At 43.8% G+C, this 20837-nt stretch overlaps 1 long non-coding RNA gene across 1 annotated transcript; it reads right to left on the minus strand.

Annotated features, from left to right (window-relative positions):
• Window positions 1-12465: 12465 nt before the first annotated feature.
• Window positions 12466-15874, minus strand: LOC134471059 (uncharacterized). Its single transcript, XR_010040416.1, has 2 exons — window positions 14972-15874; window positions 12466-13199 (listed from the first exon to the last, which is right to left on the minus strand). It is a non-coding gene; the product is annotated as an uncharacterized LOC134471059 (long non-coding RNA).
• Between the last annotated feature and the right edge of the window lie 4963 nt (window positions 15875-20837).

A 20837-nucleotide genomic window follows, 5' to 3' on the forward strand; every position in this document is an offset into this window, starting at 1 on the left:
AGAACAATCCAAGCATCCAAGAACAAGAAGAACGGGCCCACATAGGGAGCGGGGTGAGAGACTTTGTGAGAATCAGGAGAGGAAAGGCCCATTTAAAAAACATAGCCACTGGGCTGAATGGAAAAGTTGAACTGTGTATGGTGGGGTGGGAGCGCTCTCATGAGGGTTTTGTATTCCTCCGCTCCTTCCCAAACCACCCAGAAAAGAGCTCGTTTGCAATGAGTAGAAGAACCAGAAGTTGGTTCTACTTCCTTTCACGCTTCAAACTGAGGAAGCAGGCTGCACAGGTGTGGGGAAATGGGGTGCACTTCAGCAGGCCACTGTGCCAAGTAGGGCTGGAAGAAAGAATGATGGAGCCTGGCTTGGAACCTCGTATGAGTTAGGCATTATGCTATGCTCTAGAAATATCACACAGAACAAGACAGACACGTTCTCCTCCTTCTGGTCTGTCTAACCCAGCAGATTCTGACAGGGAAATAGACAGAATACCAAATACATGGATGGGGCAAGAGAGAGACCACAGGTTTAGAATATGACAAGGGCCTTGCAGGGACAGAGGGAGGCCCCACCTCCCTACAGTGGGGAGCATCATACCCCACTGTTTTAGCCACCTTCACAGTACTCCCAGAAGTACTAAGTACCCCTGGGAGGTGGGCCTTGGCATTCAGGTGAAGAAGAGGAGATACTGTGACACTCAGCAAGGGACAGAGGGAGACGTGTGTTCACTCCTAAACAACCAGAATACTGTTGCCAAGGAGAGCTATAAGCCTGGGGAATTTTACCCTTTAGACAGTAAAACTGTCTAAAAAGTGGGGGCTTCTCACTTCACCAAAATGAGTAAGCACAAAATAATTGCAGTTTATGGAAAGGGCCACAAACAAAATAAACAGGCACGACGCAGAACGACAAAGAAAGGCTGTGACCACATCGGGTAGGGCAATCTAGACAGACCCCTCCTTGGTGACTTTTAAACTGAAAGATGAGAGGGCTCCGGGAATCTCAATCAATGTAATTCAACCAGCCATAGCCGTGCGCAGACCTTGAGTGAAGATCTGACTCCAGAAAGCTGAGCCTCCAGGCTCCAGAGCGGGCACTGTTGCTGGCGACCTGATGCCATGCGCACTGAAAACCCAGACGACACAGCACTGGCCATTTGCTTTGCTCTTCAGCCTGCACAGGCAGGGCACTCAGCAGCCAACACAACTGCTTTCTGGAAACCTCTTTCCAGGGAAGGAATCTCTGGCATGGTCCCTCTGTGTCTCTTCCTGCGACTGTCCTCAGCCCCCAGCATGACGGCCCGGTTCACTGGGAGATCTGTCTCGCAGAGGTGCACAGCACTTGGCTATCCCAGCGCTTCCTCGCTCACCTCCTGTGTCCCTGTCTACACTGCTTCAGAACAAGAACACAGAGGTGGAGACTGATGGTTTTGCAAGGCACTTAGTGGGTGCTTGATAAACACAAATTGAGTTCAAAAGCACACAGTACACACTTCATGTCCACACAGTGGAAGCATCAAGGCTGCCTTCCCTGAATTTCATCTCGGGGGTAAGGGAGCACATAAACCCCCGCTGTGCTGTCCCACTATTCTCTTTATTATTTTAATTTGATAGGCAAAATGCAAATTAAAACAGTGAGAAATACAAAGACGGATGCAGGTTTAACACACAAACTCACAGACACAGATTCCTTAGAAAAATCTTTCTGGATGAATTTTTTTCAAGAGTATGATGGGATAAATCCTAAGAGAACAAAAAATATTTTAAAAAACTGAATGTTGCCAAGCATGCCTTGCTTTGCCATTGTCTTAAGTTTCGTAAGTCCTCTGCCGAGTTCTCCCAGCCTCGCTTCATTCAGAGAAATACAAAGGTGATACACTAGGAGAGTTCCAAGGTCGCTAAAACCTCAAAGATACAGGGTCGAAAAAGTGCGGTTATTTTTGTATTAGTTTACATTTGTCTTCAATTTTGAAACAATTCATATTGTTTCTGTCGTGTTCTTGCTTTTCACTTAGTCTCACATGCCAGGGCCACACTAATAAAGAGAGAACAAAGAAGGTTCTCGGGGAAGAGACTCGGGGTTTGAGAAAAGGTCTAAACTGGAGGTTGCTCTTCCAGTGACTCTTCCAAAGGTAATTAAACCCCTGAGAGAAATCGGACCTTGGAAATCTAACCCTTGAGGAACAACTTGGAAGCTGGGCCTGGTGACACATGTCTATAATCTCAGCACTCTGGGAGGCTGAGGCAGGAGGATCACAAGTTCATGCCCAGCCAGGGCAATTAACTTACTTAGCAAAATGCTGTTTCCAAATAAAAATTTTTACATTTTTAATGGAATGAGCATATAGCTCAGTTGTAAAACTTTCTTTGCTAGTAAACAGACATTTTTACAGACATGGTAAAGCTATGCATCTTACAATCATCAGAACAGTGAGTTGTGTACCCTTCTTAGACATTAGTCTCACATGCTCTTTGGGACTTTAGCTCCTTGTCTCCTACAGTTCACTTGTTCTATTTGAAGGTTTGGGAAGCGAGACAAGACAGACATGAAAAGATCTAATTTAAAATGGATCCTATAAATGAAAGCAACCTCAATATAAACTGTCAGATATGTTTTCTCATTTGGGCATCACAGGAAACCCACAAAGAAGCAATTAGTATTCTTTTGCAAATTACATGAAGGAAGCACAGAAAAGTTCATTATTTTGCTCTGGGTTCACTACACTGTTTAAAGGTGAACTTTGTAGCTGAGCTAGCCACTCCATAACTAGGCAGGTCCCACACTTGCCCATGGCCCACTGCTTAAAATATACACAGACAAAAAAAAAAAAAACCTAGTTTTCAGTAGGGCAGGGGAACTAACATGGGAGACGGAGCAGAGAGACCCATCAAGTGTGAGAAGATTTACAGAACCCATGAGAAGCTTCAGTTCCAACTCAGGCCTCATGTCCTTATGTCCCAGAGCCCCTTATGCCTGTCCTACGTCCTATTCAGGCTTCGCCTTAGCAAACAGATAAGGTCCAAGACAGTTCCATGGACTCTCAACATCCTATCAAGGGCAAGAATATTGAGCAATCATGCTTTAAACAAAGGAATGTCGCCTATTCTTTATTTTTTAATTTTGGTAAAAATCTAGAAGCTGGTCAATTCTGCTAAAAGCCTATACTGATTGCTTGCACTGAGCTAAGACTAAAAGCTATTCTGTCATTGTTTGTAACTTGGTTCATACAAACAAAGTTCTCTTTAGATGTAATCCTTGCCTAGCAACAAAAGATGCATGCAGGAATTAGCCAGCTACTTATTTCTTCTCAAAAAAGAAAAAAAAAATTTTTTAAATCCTTTTCGGACAGATGGAGGTGGGAGAAAAGAGAAATGAAATTCCCAATTCACATCTGGAAGCCAGGCTGCTCTGCCAGCTCATCTCAGATAACTTGTCAACTGGTCATCATCCAGGAGATCAGAAACAATACCTTTTAACCAACGCGTTTTTCTCAGGATAAATTCTTGTGACAATCCACAGACACCGGAGTCGGGTCTGCAGTCATGGTTAGCAAAGAGGAACACGAAAGCCTCTCGTCTCCATTGCTCAGGGTTACATGCCAGCAATAGTGTCTGGCATGTGGTCTGTGCCACCGATAAACATGAGCCACACCAGCAACCCCAGGGGTGCAGTGGGGGGCTCTCGCCCCACACACTGTTCTGCTGACTTCCAGCTGCTATCTGCACACCTAGGGAGCCTCCCTGTGCCTCCCAAAAGAAAAGATGGGTCTCGCCCATGTTTTGTCCCATCTCAGCAATGCTGTGTGAGACACTGGATCTCATTCTGTGCGTTCATGGTGACCTGAGAACTGGGCAAGAAGCCACTTGAAGGGGTAAAAGAAAATACCTTCCCTCCACTCCCTATAAAGCTGCTTATAAAGAAAACAGAAGTAATTATGGGAAAAAATGCTTAAAAACCTAGAGGGCTCTATTAAAACGAGCCTCACATGGATGCTAGTTTAAGTTTCCAAGACTCTGGCAAGAAATATTAAGTTAAAGTCTTCCTTACTCAAGATATTCAGTGTAGCAGAATGGTTGTCCAGAAGCTCAGTGAGGGGACCAGTGGCTTTTCTTTATTTGTACTTTATTGCCAAAATGGCATTAAAATAGCAACAAAGGAAATTTAAAAAGAAAAATTCCCCCACTCCCACCACAAACCATGAACTTGCTTTTTATTTTATCTCTTCCCTTCTGGTCCTTGTCTATGGACCAAGGTGACTTTTACATTGTAAACAAGTGTCCCTCTTATCTTGTTGCTGAAGAGTATTTTCCTAGTAACTCTGACTATGTTAAAACTCCACCATGATCAGTCTAGCCACACTCTGGGCTTTACATCTCCTAGCCAGGTTGATACTAAGCCCACTAGGATTTAAGCCTCAAAATCCTTTATTTGTGTGAAAGCAAGCCACATCCAAGCAGGTGTGAACAGACCTGCTCAATAAGGCAGAGTTGGGTGCTCATCTGCAGCAACAGCCTGAATTTCACTCCTGTGTTCACAAACTGCCCATACACATCTTACAGCAGCTGTGTTGAGTGGCGTCCATAGGCCCCTCCATATCACTTCGCTACTCTCTGCTCCTGTACCCAGGAAGATCACCCACATGAAGGGCAGCTCAGACTCCCCAGTCCCCCGGCCTTCTGCTGAGCTCCAACAGCAGGCTTCCACACAGCGGAGTCATCTGAGAAGGACTTGTGCCCGAGCTCCGTTCTTCCTAGTCTCCAGGCACTGGCATGTCCTTCCGAAGGCCACAGCTCCTGCCTACACACTCTCTCCAGCTACAGTGACAGCTCTTGGGGTTCAGTTCCTGCCAGTTCCTCTAGTTCCCTCAGGCCTGAGGTGTAAGACTCCCCACTATTTCTGGTTTCCCTTAATGGTACCCATGCCTTGGCAATTAGCTTTTCTCTTTTCTGATCCAGGCAATCACACGCTGCACCAGCTTCGAAGTATTTGAGCTTTACCGCTCTCCTTCAGGTAGAACGACTCAAGAAAGGACACAGTAGAAAATGTGTTTGACCCAGTTCACCTAGCATGACGGCAAAATATTCTCATTCAAAGTGTCTTCAGGAAATGCACAGCACTTACCGCTGGCCTGATACAGAAACTATTCCCTCACATGTCAAGATGCTGTAAAGTGTCCAACCCATTCCTGGAAATTCTCTCCAGGACAAGTAATTTTAAAAATTAAGAAAATGCTTTCTCTTCCAAAAAGTCAAGAAATGGCTTGCCCCATAGTCTTTTGGGTATGGAAGAAAATACATCAATTTCCTATACCATTAGTCCAGGGTGAAGGAAAAGAAACGTGAAGAAAACAGGTAGACTTGAGGGACGAGGCGAGTACAGAGGTGAAAGCAATTCCAGGTACAACTCAGTGACGATGCTGAGAAAACAGCTTCAGTGCTCAGGAGGTTCTGTCCCTAGAGATGTCCAAGGAGATAACCTTTACCCAACACTTAGTATTCCTTTATGATTTGGTGGGGAGGTCCCTTCACCTGTAAAATAAGAACAAACTCTGTGTATCTAGGACAAAACTCAGCACCCAATGTTCCACCTATGAAGGTCTCCCTGACCATCAAAAGGAGCAGACCATCTACAGAGCAATCTAGCAGTGGGATCCCCCAACTGAGCATCTAGCTTCCAACCAAAATATGCCACTTGAAGGGTAGAATTCCAAATAAATCCCCATGGGGAGGGTACATACAGAGTTCAGGTTCCTAATAATGCTGGCAGTTCTAATGAACAGGATTTCCACTTCTTACTGTCTGCTGGAACTTTATAAGTCAGCCCCTGGGCATGCACACAGTTCCCCCCTTTCCCTGCCTTTGTTATTTTATCCAGCAATAAAGCCCCACACCCAGGCCCACACAGGGGGCTGAGATGAACATCACAGGCCCAAGCTTCGTGGAAAATCATCTTTCAGCAGCAGCATCTGGCTTCCTGGCATGCTCCCCCAGCTGCTGAGCTGACAGCTCTGAGGTTGCTTTTTAGTCTGTCATATGGTTCGGCTGCTAATGGGCTGTCTCTTCTTGCTTGTCCTGTGCTGGGTCATTTTTCCTTTCAGACTCCCATTGACTTCCAAGGGAACTGCACGGCCTGAGTGCTCTGCAGGGAAGGACCCATCCTGGTTGTCATGGCATTCAGAGGACTGAGTATCCCACAGGGGGGTGAGCACCCAGAGAAACATCTCATTACCTTGCCTGGTACATTTGTGCAAAGAGAAGAAAGCTTACAAAGAGGCGATTAGGTAATGTGACAGGCGCAGGTGGCAGACTAACATAAGGTGTTATTTGTCTCTGTGCCCATCACCATGGTATCCCAGGCCTGAACAAGCACATCATTCTGACACAAAAGGCCACAACTCATTTCTCATAATTGGCATTGCTGTTAGATTGGGAGTGTTTCCTGCCCTTGGTGTTAATCTGAATACCCCAATCTGAAACTCTGCACCTGCATGTGGTTTCTCTGGCTCCAGCTCCCACATCACAGTGTGCAAAGTCTTCGCTTGTAGAGACACCACAAACAAGAGCTGAGTATCCGAATAGGAGCCTGGTTCCCTTAGACTGCATCTGGGCTGAAGACTCGGCATGCAGCTGGCTTCCAGTCCAACCCTCCTGGCGCCACCCAGAGTCCAAACAAGCCCACAGTGACCTACAAAATGACAAGGAATCAGTCAAACATGAGCCTCACTTTCACAGGCCCACAATCAGGACTGCCGCATACTGCTAAGCAGTGCCGAGCCTGCTCGGCACTGCTCACCCCAGAGAGTAGGCTTGGTACCGGCTCTGGCACACAGGGGCCCCAGATGTGCAGAACAGGAGCTCTGCCTCCAGTAAGATGCTAAATAAGGAACACAGGATGGGGACAACCCATTACAACTGTAAATCTCCAAAAAATATTGAGGATAGGTGGTCATAAGGATAATTTTAGAATACATTAAAACCCAAATCCCTGAAAAAAGTGTAAAGGAGATTCTGGGTGCTTAAACCTCAGAGGCCGAACCATTTCTGACAAAGTCAAAGAGAGTAAAGAATAAGTGGCTTGGTAAGAAAAGACAACGCTGTGTCATGACAGCAGGAGAGTGGCTGCTGAACAAAATGACACTGACCAAGAGGCTGGAGTTACTGCCTCAGGGAAGGCCCACCTGCAGAACTGGTGATGCTGCTGGCACCCAGCTTTCTCCCGGCTCTCACGGTTCTTTCTGCAGCCTCATTCACACCTCCAGAGGATATGTGAACTCCCAAAGCTTCCAGTCCCTGGGCCCAGGGTGTCTGAATGGAGGGGGAGTCAGAACAAGTGTGTACGCAACTGTAAGCACCACAGGCTACCACCACCCAGTGCACAGAAGTCTGGCAGCACCCTAAGGGGAAAGGTCCCTACCAACAGGGCTAAGAGGGGAAGTCTTCCAGCAAAAAGCAGCGCTCGAAACTGACCTTGAATAGCAGTTACCATGGTGGCAGGCAGAGGAGCCAGTGAGCCTCTTGTGAGCCACTGGTACTCACCTGTAAAGGCCCAGAGGTGACCAAGCGCATGGTACGCTCAGTAACAGTGTGCTTGGATCCAACGAACACAAGGGGTACACAGGATGGGAAGCTGACTCCCGGGTTAGCACTGGGAAGCTGGGCTGCAAAGTATTGCCAAAAATGCAAATGACAAACTAAAGAGGTAGACTCTCTTGAGTTCATAGGGAGAAGTCCACTGTTATTATTTAAACTCTATTAAATTTTTAACAGAAAATGATAACAAGCAGAGCTGGGATTTAAAAAAAGCTTTATCCAGGGAGGCATCCTCTCTTCCTAGAAACAGTGAAAAGTAGCCACAGAACAAATCAGCAGGTGAGAGGCACTGCGCGGCTGATGGGACCCACTGGCCTTGGGAATGGAAAGCATAGGCTGGATGCCAGCAAGACATAAGCGGAGAAGAGAAGAGGCTGAGATCCCTAAATCTGGGAGAAAAGAGACAGAGATGCTCACCAAAGCAGACAGAAGAAACACGATTATTACTTTCATACAGGAAATTTGAGGTGCAGACAGAATACACAGGAGAAGACGCTCAGCTAGGAGGTGAGACTGTGCTGGCCTGAGGAAAAGAGGGTGTGATGAAGGAGAAGAGCTTTGGGGTCCTGCAGGCCTGGGGTCAAGCCCTGGTTATACCTCTTTAAATGACCTGGAACAACTTAGCCACCTTGCTAGGGCTCTATTACCTCATCTGTAAAATGGGAGTGACAGCAGTACTAGTATCCCCAACACTGTAGTGAGAATACAGGAAGGGACGGTGCAGCACGGGACCTAGGACACACTAAGCCTTCCATAAGTACTGTCTATTGTCACTTGCCCAGCGAGCCTTTGTTTCAGTAATACTGCAGTTATCATCAGCCCCTTCGCCACCTGGGGTCACAGAGAGGGGCTGGTACGTACCCTCTTCCCTTACTCTGTTGCTTGGGGTCTGACACCCACCTTGGGTTCTTGTCTGATCCACCTGCCTTGGGATTCTTAACTCTTTCTTCTAATATACTTGGGCCTTAATAACTAGCACATCCCCCATCTTTGCCTTCTATCACAGATCCTAACCAAGAATTCACCATTCACAGCTTCCTATGTCCTGGTGGGAAGATCGTTTTGTATCTGGGGTCAAAATAAGGCGAAGCGAGCCCACATCTCAACCAACAGGCCTGACTTGGTGTCCTCAACAATATATTTCCTTACTATCAAAGCTGTAAAACATCAGGATAATGTTACACTTTACTACCCGTCCTTTGTGCTCCCTAGCTCTTTGTCCACCTCTTTATGACATAATTTATCACACTATGTTGTAGCAGGTTGTTGATGTGACTGCCCCCCTGCCAGGTTGTGCACTCCTCCAGGGCAGAAACCAAATTTTATTCATCTGTGTTTCCCCAAGCCTCCCATAGGTGCTCGATAAATACCGCAGGCAAGTTAACAACCGCTTCCATCTGTGCCATTCCTCACGCTTTGCAGAGGCCGCTGAGGGGATGGAGGAATCTGGTTCTAGGAACGCTCAGCTATAATTTTTCTCTTGTTCAATGCACCTTGAGTAAGTACAGCCATCAAAATGGGAAGGAACAACAGGACCACATGCCAGCTCCAAGAAGCAGCAGCTACCAGACTTTTAGATCCCCCAAGTTCACTTATAAAATAGGCATTTAATTGGGGGGTAGCAATATGGAATTCCCAACCACATGTTCTGCCAATTAGATACTTTAAGAAGAAAATCTCATCAACTATTACTCTCTTTATCTTACTAAAGGAAGCTCTTAATCCCCATGAGCCCCCAAAATAGAAGTGGCATAAATAGAACCCAGACTAAAGGAAACCATCTAACTTGGCACATTTGGGCATCATGAAAACTAGGACAAGAGTCTATCTTTTCCTGTGTGCCAAATACAGCGGGCTGGCCCTGGAGTCAGGGGGTATGCTGGGAAACCATATCCAGAGCAGTGTCTCTCAGACCACAGAATTCTTGGGGGTCTGAAATGATTCTGCTACAACTTTTTTATCATCGTAACATAAACGTAATATGAAATTTACATTTTATACCCTGTTTCCATACTAGGGATTGAATCTGGGACCTCCTGCACGCCACGCAAACGCGCTACCTCTGGGGCAGCCCCAGCCCCATCTGAATTGCACCTGCACGTTAAGTTCAGTTAAATACATCCATGGTGTTGCCCAACTCTCACTGCCATCCACCTCCAGAACTTTTTCTAGCCCCAACTGAAACTCTGTTTCTATCAAATGCCAACTCCTCTCTGTGCCCCACCCCCTCTCTGGAAACCACTGTCCTACTCTCCCTATGGTTTTGACTACCTGGGTACTTCCTGTCAGTAGACCACACAGTACCCATCCCTGTGACTGGCTTGCTTATACCCCACGCGTGACGTCTTCCAGAATCATCCATGCCATAGCAGTGTCAGTATCTCCACCTTTGGAAGGCTGGGTCACATTCAGCTTACGGACAGATTACACTTCGCTTGCCCAGTCTCCCGGCAGTAGACATGGGAGTCATTTCTATCTTTTGGCTACTGATCTCTGTTAAAAGTACCTGCTTTGTCCATGGCAGTGATCTCAAATGTGTAACATTAAGCAAATTCTGAGTCTCCTTGCTGGTGCTTTAGAACTGAGCCCTGCTCGGGGATGATGGAACTGCTTCTGCCTCCTGCAGCGCACGCTTCCCGAGTGGCGCTCTCAGTACTTCGTGTCTAAACACGCAAGTGGAAGGAGCAGAGGCATCGCCAGGCCTACGGTGAGACAGGCGTGCAGAGCTCAAAAGAACTCTGCCATGACAGTCTGTACTCTGGGGGTTTCTGTTTTTTGGTTGTGTTTTGCTTTGTTTTATTTTGTCTTTTTTGAGACAGGGTCTCAATTATGCAGTTAAGAGTTTCAGTTGGGAGCTAGAAAAAGTTCTGGAGATGGATGGCAGTGAGGGTTGGGCAACACCGTGGATGTATTTAACTGAACTTCACGTGCAGGTGCGGTTCAGATGGGGCTGGGGCTGTAACAGAGGTAGTATGCGTGACCAGGGTGCAAGAGGTCCTGGGTTCAATCTCTAGTACCAAAACAGCAATCCTCCAGCCTCAGTCTCTGGGTGCAGGGATCACAGGTGTGTGCCACCACACACAGCTTAACAGTTTATGCTCGGCATATAGTATGAGCTTGCATGTGGGGTGATACATTTTTACACACCACTATTTGCACTCATTCATTAAAGGATAATAACAAATAACTAACATGAATATTTCTAGTCCCAGTTCCAACAGACAGTGATGCAAGTGCCCGTCTCATGGAATTTTAATCCCCCGTAATGCTAACCTCACTTCTAGTGCTTCCCACAATGAACAATGCCTCACTCAAATCAACATTTGGAAACCTAGTCTTCACCAATGCTTACCATTAATATGAGATCTCATAGTTCTACATCAGCCAGCAAAGCCTTGAAGCTAGTGCACAGAACATAGTATTACATACTATATATATACAATTAAGGAGCAAAATAAAAGATACAAATAGGAAGTAGAGAGAAGTTCAAATACTCCCCTAAATTGTGTTATTTCACTGTTTCAGAAATATTTTAATGCATATGCTAATTTGTTTCATTTTACTACTTGTCTATTTTACTTCATTAAAGTTTTGTTATGATCTGTTTCTCCCTTGTAAGAATCTTTTTTGCCTATGACTTGCACTCTGAGTAACTACTTTGAAGATGATACAAAATGTATTATTGTTATTCTCAGTATTTTGTTATGAAATTTTATTTAAATAAATTTAAAAATACATATTAATTACATATAGGAATGGATCTCAAAGTGTGTTTCTACTTTTAGTCAGTGATTTGAGCATTAGCAAAACACCACCATCCACTCAACGCGGTTCACACTGTTAGTGTGAGTAGTACTGAGCTGGTAAGCAGAATGAATGAACATCCAAACATGTGTGCCCCTAAAGCATCCTGCAAGTCAACACCAGGATGCAGGGGTCCGCCCCATTCTCAAGCCTGAGCAGCCGTCTCAAAGGTACAAAGCAGTGGAGAGGTCAAGATAATTAAGTTCCCCTAAATAGAGCTCACAAATACCATGGCTGCAGAAGACCACCACAAGAGCCAGCCAGCAGCTCACAGTGCTACTCTAAGAAGAGGGACCCAGGAGACACCAACTCAAAAGCTCTGGTTTCCTGCTTTCTTTTCAAGCTGCGACCTCTACTGCAGCCACAGAGAATGACAGCTCCGCTTCTCCCCGGGGAAGTTGCTTTCTCCTTGGCTTCTGGGCTGGACTGCAGCCCCTCGATCCGTCAGGCCCTCTCCCGGGACAGTCAGAGGTTGGCCCTGTGATCACTAGCACAATTTGACCTTTTTTATGCTGAGGTAAACACACCATCTGTCACCTCTGAAGACTTGGCCCGGGAGTCAAGCACATCTGGAACTGACTATAAAGGCAGTCATGAGATGAATGCTGAGCAAAAAAGACAGTAAGTGCTGCGCCTCCAATCCCCGCTTACTGACAAAGGCCACTGGGCAGCAGCACTAGGCCTCCGCACGTGGACACCTAGACACTTCTTCTAACCTCTACACTTAGCAGGGCCAAAGACAAACTTTGAAACACCTCAAAATAAGTGTTAGCTCCACTGGAACCCCAGTGTGTGGCATTCTTCCTATCCATGTCCCCCAGAGATGATCAGGAATGGTCAAAGTGACTCTCAAAAATGCCTGTCAACATCATCAAGTCACAAAGTTCTCTCGCGTGACAACCGTGGGCACGTCTGGAGGCTGATGTGTTACCTCTTAGCACCATGGCTGTGAGTCTAAGCATTTTAGGTTAGGAATTAGGGTCATAAACCGAAATCCTACAAACTCACAAATACACTGGAAATGTGCAAAGTTGCCATTTTACCCAGAAAGAACAGACTTCCAAGACGCAAAAAGGAAAAAAGAGAAGCACGAGGCTGATTTTATTTTGATGCTAGATGAAGTCGGCTACCTTTGATGGAAGGGTAACAATACCACGTAACAGCTCCATCTCACAAAAAAGATCTCACTGTGACCTATGGAGACAACCTAGGGCTCACGATATGGGTCTGAGTTACCTGAGGTGTGGCTCAAGGACACTGACCACAGACTGAGTGCCCTGTTTGGGGAAGGAGGAAGGCGACTTCCCCGGAGGACTTCACCACATTAACGCTTCCCCTCGCACCCAAGGCCGATGTGGTAGGCTTTGCTCGCATGCAGGCTGCAGTAGTTCAGCAGTGCCTGCGGTGTGTGCCAGGACTGGGCAGCACAATGCGATCCTATCACAAGCCTCCTGGCCCTCCTCACTTTACCTCGGAAACCAGTTTTGGTGACTGACGCCGCTTTCTTCATAGCCTTATCGGCCTCTTCTCTGCTTCCGATCGTGGATCTGATCTCCAGAGCGACATTCCTGCGTTTCAGCTGTCTGGCTGAGGACATTTCCCTTCGCCACTTAACAAGCAGGTTTCTGCAGCCTGTGGATTGTGTTTGTTTGTTTCCGACACAAGGCTGGGTACACCGGCTTTCTGGGAAGTTTCTGGTTGTTTCAGGGAATTCCTATTTTTTTTCAGGGAATAAAGCTTCCCGTTTTTTAAGACGCTGTTCCAAAGTTAGCGTGACATCAGCTGAATCTTAAAAACAATCTTGCCTTCCTAGAGAAAGAAGATAAATAGAAAATTATGTTGTTTGCCTTTGTATTTGATGAGTGAACAGAAAATTGAAGTTTTCCAAATAGTCTTCCTATTTTTCATGTTTTTGTCCCCAGTTTAGCCCCATCAGAATACTGCCACTAGTCTTCCACCAGATAGCTTTTATTAACACATTCTTTTCACTAACAACAATTAGAACTTCACCCTTACCTATGGTTAAATGTAAGATAGCAGTCAACCATCCTTTCATAATGTTTTTCTATTTTACTGTTTCCCTTCAGCTTTGAATTTTACACATGGTATTTAATTACATGTACACATATTCCTATGTACCTCCCTAAGCCAGTCTGACTTTATCATCTTCCTCCAAGAAATGGAACACTGTATCCCATAAACAGGACTTGTAAGGGCATATCTGAGCCAACCTTTTCTTTGGCTGCCTGTCAAAAAATTGTTTAAAACAAGATATGCTCTTGAACTGGAAAAAGGCATTACACATGATAACCTTCGAAAGCAGCAAAGCAGCTACTTGCTTTCTCCAACTAATATTATTACACAATGCTGAGACTTCGTGTGGAATGTAGCCTCCGATTACAGGCCAGAGACACGCCAACAAAACGGCTAAGTGGGGGTAAAATTAATTTCAATGTGACACAACTACAGTGAAACGTTACACTGAATATGACTATAAGACACTTAATAAGTGCATGACATTTATGAAAAGAATGACAACCACTTAATTCTAGAAAATAACAAATGTTTCCAGCTATTGCCCCTTTATCTCACAAACTGATTTCTCCCAGCAGTATTTGGTCTAGGATTCGCTTTTTCTCTCCACTCCCTGGAACAATGATTATATTTGTAAGCAAGAAGCCCATGCAATGGAAATGTATCTTTTTCTCTATGCAGAACCAGCTAGAACCATAATCTGACACCGTAATACCACATTTATCCTAACCTTACTCTCCCCAACAACCAAATAAGGATTCCTTTCCCTCCTCAGTCTTTTTGAATCTTCCCAGTTTCAGGTCAAAATGCAAAAATACAGGCTGGGCCTCCATGGAGTCCATCCACAGATTGATAATGTCACATAAAAAGGAACCGGCGACCAAAGCACACACACCATGTTTTGTTAGCAGTTTGCTCCTTCTGTGACTGGAAGTTTATGAAGAATTTTGTGAGCTGAAGTTTTGGAGGATAACTGAAAGGCTGCCAGACGTAATTTCTCTAGAATCCACCTACCAAGACAGAGGTGTCAGCCGTACTGTGGAACTCAGGAGGTGGATGGCTCCCAACTCCCACTTCTCCAAAGCAGGAGCCCCACTGTCATCAGCAAGGAATTTTTCCACCCTTCAACCATTCAAATACCCCAGAAGAGGTTCCCTTATGCTGGGAAGAAACTGGGGGATCATTGGGAAAACTTGGCTGAGAGGAATCTTCTTGAATAAAAGGGACCCCACAGAGTTTAGCGTGGCTTTGTGCCCTGCATCCCAAGAGCTTGATGCATTTTTTTTTCAGATTCAGACACCAGCACAAGCTCATCTAACAAAACTCTCTCTGACCTTGTTTGGTGAATACAGACACACACACCCCTCATCTGCCATGTGAGCCATGGGAATCTCTCCCAACTCTCAGAATAAAGAAGCGCTGGAGCCTGCCCTGTTTGGAATTATTTCAATAATGCAGATTCTTCTTCTACTTTCATGCCCTCAATCCATGAGAATTCCAAGTGCACAAAGTAGTTGAGATAAGGGGGAGGCGACATCCAGGCTCACCTTGTGACTGGACGTCCACACAGAGGAGAAGCAATTCAATCCATGACCTACGATGAATCTAGAAAGGAGAAAAATCCTTCCGATCTCCTTCCCATCTTCTTCTCTCCTGCTTGCAAAGCACAGAGCACTGATTGACTGCATGGGCAAACATTACTCCAGTGTCATTTCCCTCCCTACGAGTCTTCTTTGACTGTATCTAATCTAACTTCAGCTTTACCCCATGGAAAGACACACCCAAAGCACAATTTGCACATAGTTAGAAAGGTAAACTCCAAAACTGAAAGTTTGTCAAATACCTGAAAATTAAATTCAGAATTTTTATTTTAAAAAAAAATACAAAATTGCCCCCTACCTCCCTTTAGGAAATTCAGTACCAAACACTTCCCTATAAATAGTTGTCAATAAACACAACTGCTGCGAATGTATTCAGTAAATGTTAAGGTCAAAGGCCTTCACTGTTTATTGCCTTGTAAACTCAAAGACAAGTGAATTTATTGCTTGAATGAGTTTCAGGGTATTGGCCTTCATAAAAGTTCTGAATCCCAGGTACAAAATGCTCCATCAACTCACACCAAAGCTATTCTGCACGGGGCTCGGAGACCGCCCACCACTGGATTCATAATTCAAACCCGTCTCGGAAAGTGTATTGTTTGCCATGTCGCAGGAATTCCCATGGATTAGTGCTGCACCGCGCCTGTCAATATTACAAGGACTCACTTCAGCTGAACTATAAATTGCTGCTGCTTCTCAAGCCAGACTTCGTATTAGCCTATCAGGGCAAACTCTCCAAATTAGAACTGAAAAGATACTAAGGAAGGAAGAGTTCATAGTTTTCCCCTAATCTTTACAATTGGAGAATGTCTAAAATCTCCTTGGTACAAAATTTGTCAAGTTTCAAAGGACAACTCGGGTATTAGATTGTACAGGGGTATGTAGGCTACTTCAAGTAACTACATTTTTGTACTACACAAAACCTTATTTTCCTAATCTTTTGAAACATCATTCAGCAGTGTGACATATCAGCATACCTGGTAGAAGAGCAAAAGGAGAGACTGTAAGATAATTATCGAACATAGTTACCTTTAGAAATGTCTGTAAAAGACTGATTAGAGAAGGTCAAACTTATAATTTAAAAATTGTGTATTAATTTGCATATTTAATTGTTCTATGCTAATATTTACCTCATAGTGCAGATATTTTAAAGTTGAATTTGTTTCTATAAATAAAACTCAACTCTTAGCTCAAGGAGTGTTGAGTCTTGCCACTTGGCTGAGACCAAATCCAGTGTAATATACAAAGGTATAATAGTAATATCAGGAATTCAACATCCATTATGAAGTTTGAAATAAAATACCAAACTCAAATTAATGATGGTAAAAATAAAATTTTCTAGACTTCTGATATTCTTTCTGGCTATGGCTTCAGAGAATGTTGCTTAAATCTTTAATATATCTGAATTTAAATGACATTAAATATTTACCAAGTGTCAAAATATAGAGTACTTTATAATATATGCATTATTCTACTTTTAAAGTGTGGTTTTGTGTTTAACGTTAGACCACATCATTTTTTATGTGATACAGAGAAGAGTTGAATTTTTAATCTCAGTTCCCTCAGGTGAAATAATGTATTACATCACCTTCATGTTTAACAATTTTTCTTCATCCAAACAAATATTAAACCACTCTAATTTTCTCCAAAGCATAGTCTTAATCAGGAATTCCTCCTCTCTATAAGATTGTAATGAAATAATTGAAAGACAGTAACTTTTGTCATTTTACACCAATGTAACTCAATGAAAATAAATTATATCAGATGACATACACATTTTGTGTGATAAAGCAATGCTTTCCTGGGGCTGAGGGTTTAGCTCAGTGGCATAAGTACCTGCCTGGCAAGCCTGAGGTCATGAGCTCAAATCGCTGGTACCAAAATGAATAAATAAATAAGTGCTTTCCTTCAGAAGCGTTTATTAAGTGTTGCTGTACAACTGATACAGGAGCCCAGCTCTCAAGGAATTGAGAGACCAGCGATGCAGTGCATGTGTGGTATGAAAACACGCAACACAGCAACAGAAAGTGATTCCTCTGTCTGCACATCTACTGAAAACTCTACTCCTATTATCTTTTAAAAGTTATATCCAGGGGCTGGGGATTTAGCTCAGCGGCATAAGCACCTGTCTTGCAAGCAGGCGGTCGTGAGTTCGGTACCAATAAAAAAGAAAAAGACAAAAAAAAATTTTAAAAAAAAGTTATATCCATTGGATATTTATCCCAGAGAAATGAAAACATATTCACACCAAACCATATGCACATATGCACACCAATTTTGTGCATGGTAGCCAAGAAGTGGGAATCCCAGATGCCTTTCAGTGGGTGAGTAAACAAACCATGGCAGATCAATACCATGGAATACAAGTCAGCAATAAAAAAGCAGCAAGTTGTTAATATGCACCATGACCTGGATGAACATCCAGGGAGTCATGCTGAGTGAGAAAGAGCCACTCTGAAAAGGTTGTACGCTATGACTCCATTTCTGTAATACTTTAGGAATGCCAGAACTTTAGAAATGGAGGGCATATTAGCAGTTACCAGAGGCAGGAGGGAGGTGGGTGTGGCTATGAAAGAGGGAGTGTCTTGGTGCCTTGAGGGTGGTAGTAGAGACACAGACCTAGACATGTAAGATTGTACAGCTCCAAGACACACTTACACACATGCACAAGAACACACACACAAATTAGTGCTAAACAAGATCATCAGAGCAGCTGGGGATTTAGCTCAGTGGCATAAGCGCCTGCCTTGCAAGCAGGCAGTCGTGAGTTCAATCCCCGGTACTGATAAAAAGGAAAAAGACCAAAAAAAAAAGATCATCGGAGTTGTATCATTGCTAGTACTCTGTGATACTATACTAGTTTTGCGTGAAACCTTTGGAACAACTTAGGGAAGGGGACACAGATTACTTTGCAAATTGCTTGTAACTGTGTGTAAATCTAAAGCTACCTCAGTAAACATGTCAATTGAAATTATTTTAAAATTTATACTAAAAGTATGTTTGACAGATGGTTGAATGATATGGTCATAATGTAAAATGATTCACTGGCATACACAATGTTCACACAAAGAGGAAAGCATCAACAATCCAGGTCAAAAACCCTGCCAAGTGTGAGGTCCTGAGTTCAATTCATACCCGGTGGGAGAGAGAACACCTTGCACTGAGCTGGATTAGGCAAGGGTTCCGGCACCCTTCCTTACACATCATGGACTTACAGACTGTCTAGATACCACTACATAGTCTGAGTCTGATTTTTCTGAGCAGTTTCAGAGGGACCATTTGTCGGTGAATTTAATTTTCAATTCATTTTGGTAGCATGTAAAATAGACAAAAAAATTCTTACAACCTAATATACTACCTGATAAATTCTGGCTTTCAGTTTTTAAAATGACACTACGACAAAGATGTTGCAGGGCATAAGGGCATCAACTGAATTCAAGTGATCTGAACCTAGAAATATGCCCATTATCTGATGCTGAAAACATGGGAGGGCCGGGGAGGACTGAAGACCTCTGAAACCTTCCTTCCTGCGGGGTGGACAAGGAAGCTGAGCTCCAAACACATTCTGACACCACCAAAGGTCTCCTATCTTGTACCCTCGGGCTCTTAGGGAGCCAAGGCACCTTTGATAAAGATGGTCTGCATAATCAAGGCATTGATTACATCTTTCAGCACAGGTAGGAATGTATTTCAGATAAGACAATTTCACGTTTGAAAAGTGATCCATAGTCTTTCAAGTAAAAGACGTTTCTACAGAAACACTCTTTAGAATAAAGCCCTTATGAAGCAGAAAGGCTTTTAATTACAGAGCCCTTATTCATGGTGAGTCCATGAAAAATGATGCTGTGCCGATCAATTATTGACAAAACTAAAAAGAGATGTGTTTGCGTATGAACTGAAGGAAGAAAGAAGAGACAGAAATACCCACAGCCTCAGCCTGTGAAAGCAAGAGGCTCTGTTTGTAGATGGTGTGGATCAGGAAGGAAGAACCACCATCTGGAACCAGAAGTTGATTAAGTGACTTTGGGAGCCTTGTTCAGTCTAAACTTATTTTCTGAGCATGAAACTGGAATTTATAATTCCTCCTTTACCAAATTTACCAGACTACTGTAAGAATCCAGTAAGAAAAGATATACACTGGCTTAAAAATTTTAAGGCACTTTTCAAAGATAAGAATTTTGTTGTTGTTGGTACCAGGGATCAAACTCATAACCTTGCACTTGCCAGGCAGGTGCTTCCGCCACTGAGCTAAATTCCTGGCCCAAAATAAGGAATTATTACTAACAGTCTAAAGAAGAAACATCTATTATTAAAAAGTTAACAAAGAACAGTCTCTAAATTAAATCCTGAAGTATGCTTCTAAATCAAAATGCTACCTGCATATCTGTGGATAAGAAGAAGATACAGAAAGAATATTTAATTTTTGAATTGGTTTTGAGAACTCACACTTTACCTAGACTCTACCAGTTTCACTAGGTGATAGGCGATAGAGAGATGTAATAAAGTGATTTGATTTAATAAAAGTTAATAGTCAAAATGAATTTCTGAAATGACAACTTTATATTTCACTGGTCAGTTTTTGAGTTTTTATCTATGTGCAAACCCCACCAAGTGCTTTAGTTGGGCTGCACTGCATTGATTGGGTTACACTGTACTGCACTGCATCATTTCTTTTTTGCTTTATGCTGTCAGGATTGTGAGGACCAAAGTTTCCATTCTACAACTGAAAATGTGGAGAGCAAAGCAAATCAAAGCGTGCTACCTCAATCTAGACAGGCTGATCATTAATGCAAACACTTCTACTTAATAAAATACTCACCAGGGCTGGTGGACTCACAAGCCTCCCACAGCCTTTGTCAGATTCAGAAAAGACGCATGGACTAAAGTATTTCTTTTGGCTCCATCTGGATTCCTAACAAATGTAAGCCAGCATCTTGGTTGATCTGTGACTAGGCAACACTGCCGTCCAGTGGCAACAGCGTTAAGACTCAAAAATCACCCGCGATACACAGTATTTCAGTGAGGCACAGTCTGTTCACCCTTAGGCTCAAGGAGGCACCGAGAGATTATTTTCAAAGATTTGGTGGAGGCACTAATTAAAACTGCACTATCAGTAAAGCTCTTTTGCTTTCTTAGCACTGCTGAAACAATTCAGAGCATCTACCTCCCTCCTGTAGGTGGGAATCCCACTAAAACAATTATGTTATTCAAGCAATGTTTCAGGATAACTGTGAATCTCACTGGCATGAAGTAACCCTCCATTGCACAGTCAAAGCCATGCTCAGTACTCAGTGGTTCTGGTCAGAAGGAAAGCAAACTTACGCTCTACCGAACAGCTGATCAAAGGTGCTTATGAACTTGGAAATATCCTGTTTTTTCCCTGATTAAACCAATCCACTCATTCCTTTCTTCTGCTGCTCTTAAATGTTCTAAACCACAATGTTACAGACATCCTGGCTCCTTGAGAACTATCACTGTGTTGCAGTCTTGCCCAGTCTATGCTAGGGAAGAAATGTCATTTTGACCTTAAGTTTCTTGGCCCCAAATGTCTAGTTTACTCACCCCAGCTCCTCCCTGCCTGCTGGCTCACCTGAACCCTTCAGTGAATTCAAGGGATTCATCCTCATTATTTCTGTTTATCTCTTAATTGTCACTTCCCTGTCTGTCTCGTGCAGGGCTTCTGTCTTTTGGAATCTGCATCTCTGCTGCTAACATGCTTTCTTCCAGAGCTGCTGTCACTACATGAACATCTTCAGAATTTATGTTTCAAAGGGGCCTGCGCTAGTTATACCAGAAGAAACCAGAGTATCTTGAG

Source organism: Cavia porcellus, unplaced genomic scaffold (genome assembly GCF_034190915.1).
Source record: "Cavia porcellus strain 051 isolate PalLab524CR breed Dunkin Hartley unplaced genomic scaffold, mCavPor4.1 scaffold_1, whole genome shotgun sequence".
In the NCBI taxonomy this organism is placed as follows: Eukaryota; Metazoa; Chordata; class Mammalia; order Rodentia; family Caviidae; genus Cavia; species Cavia porcellus.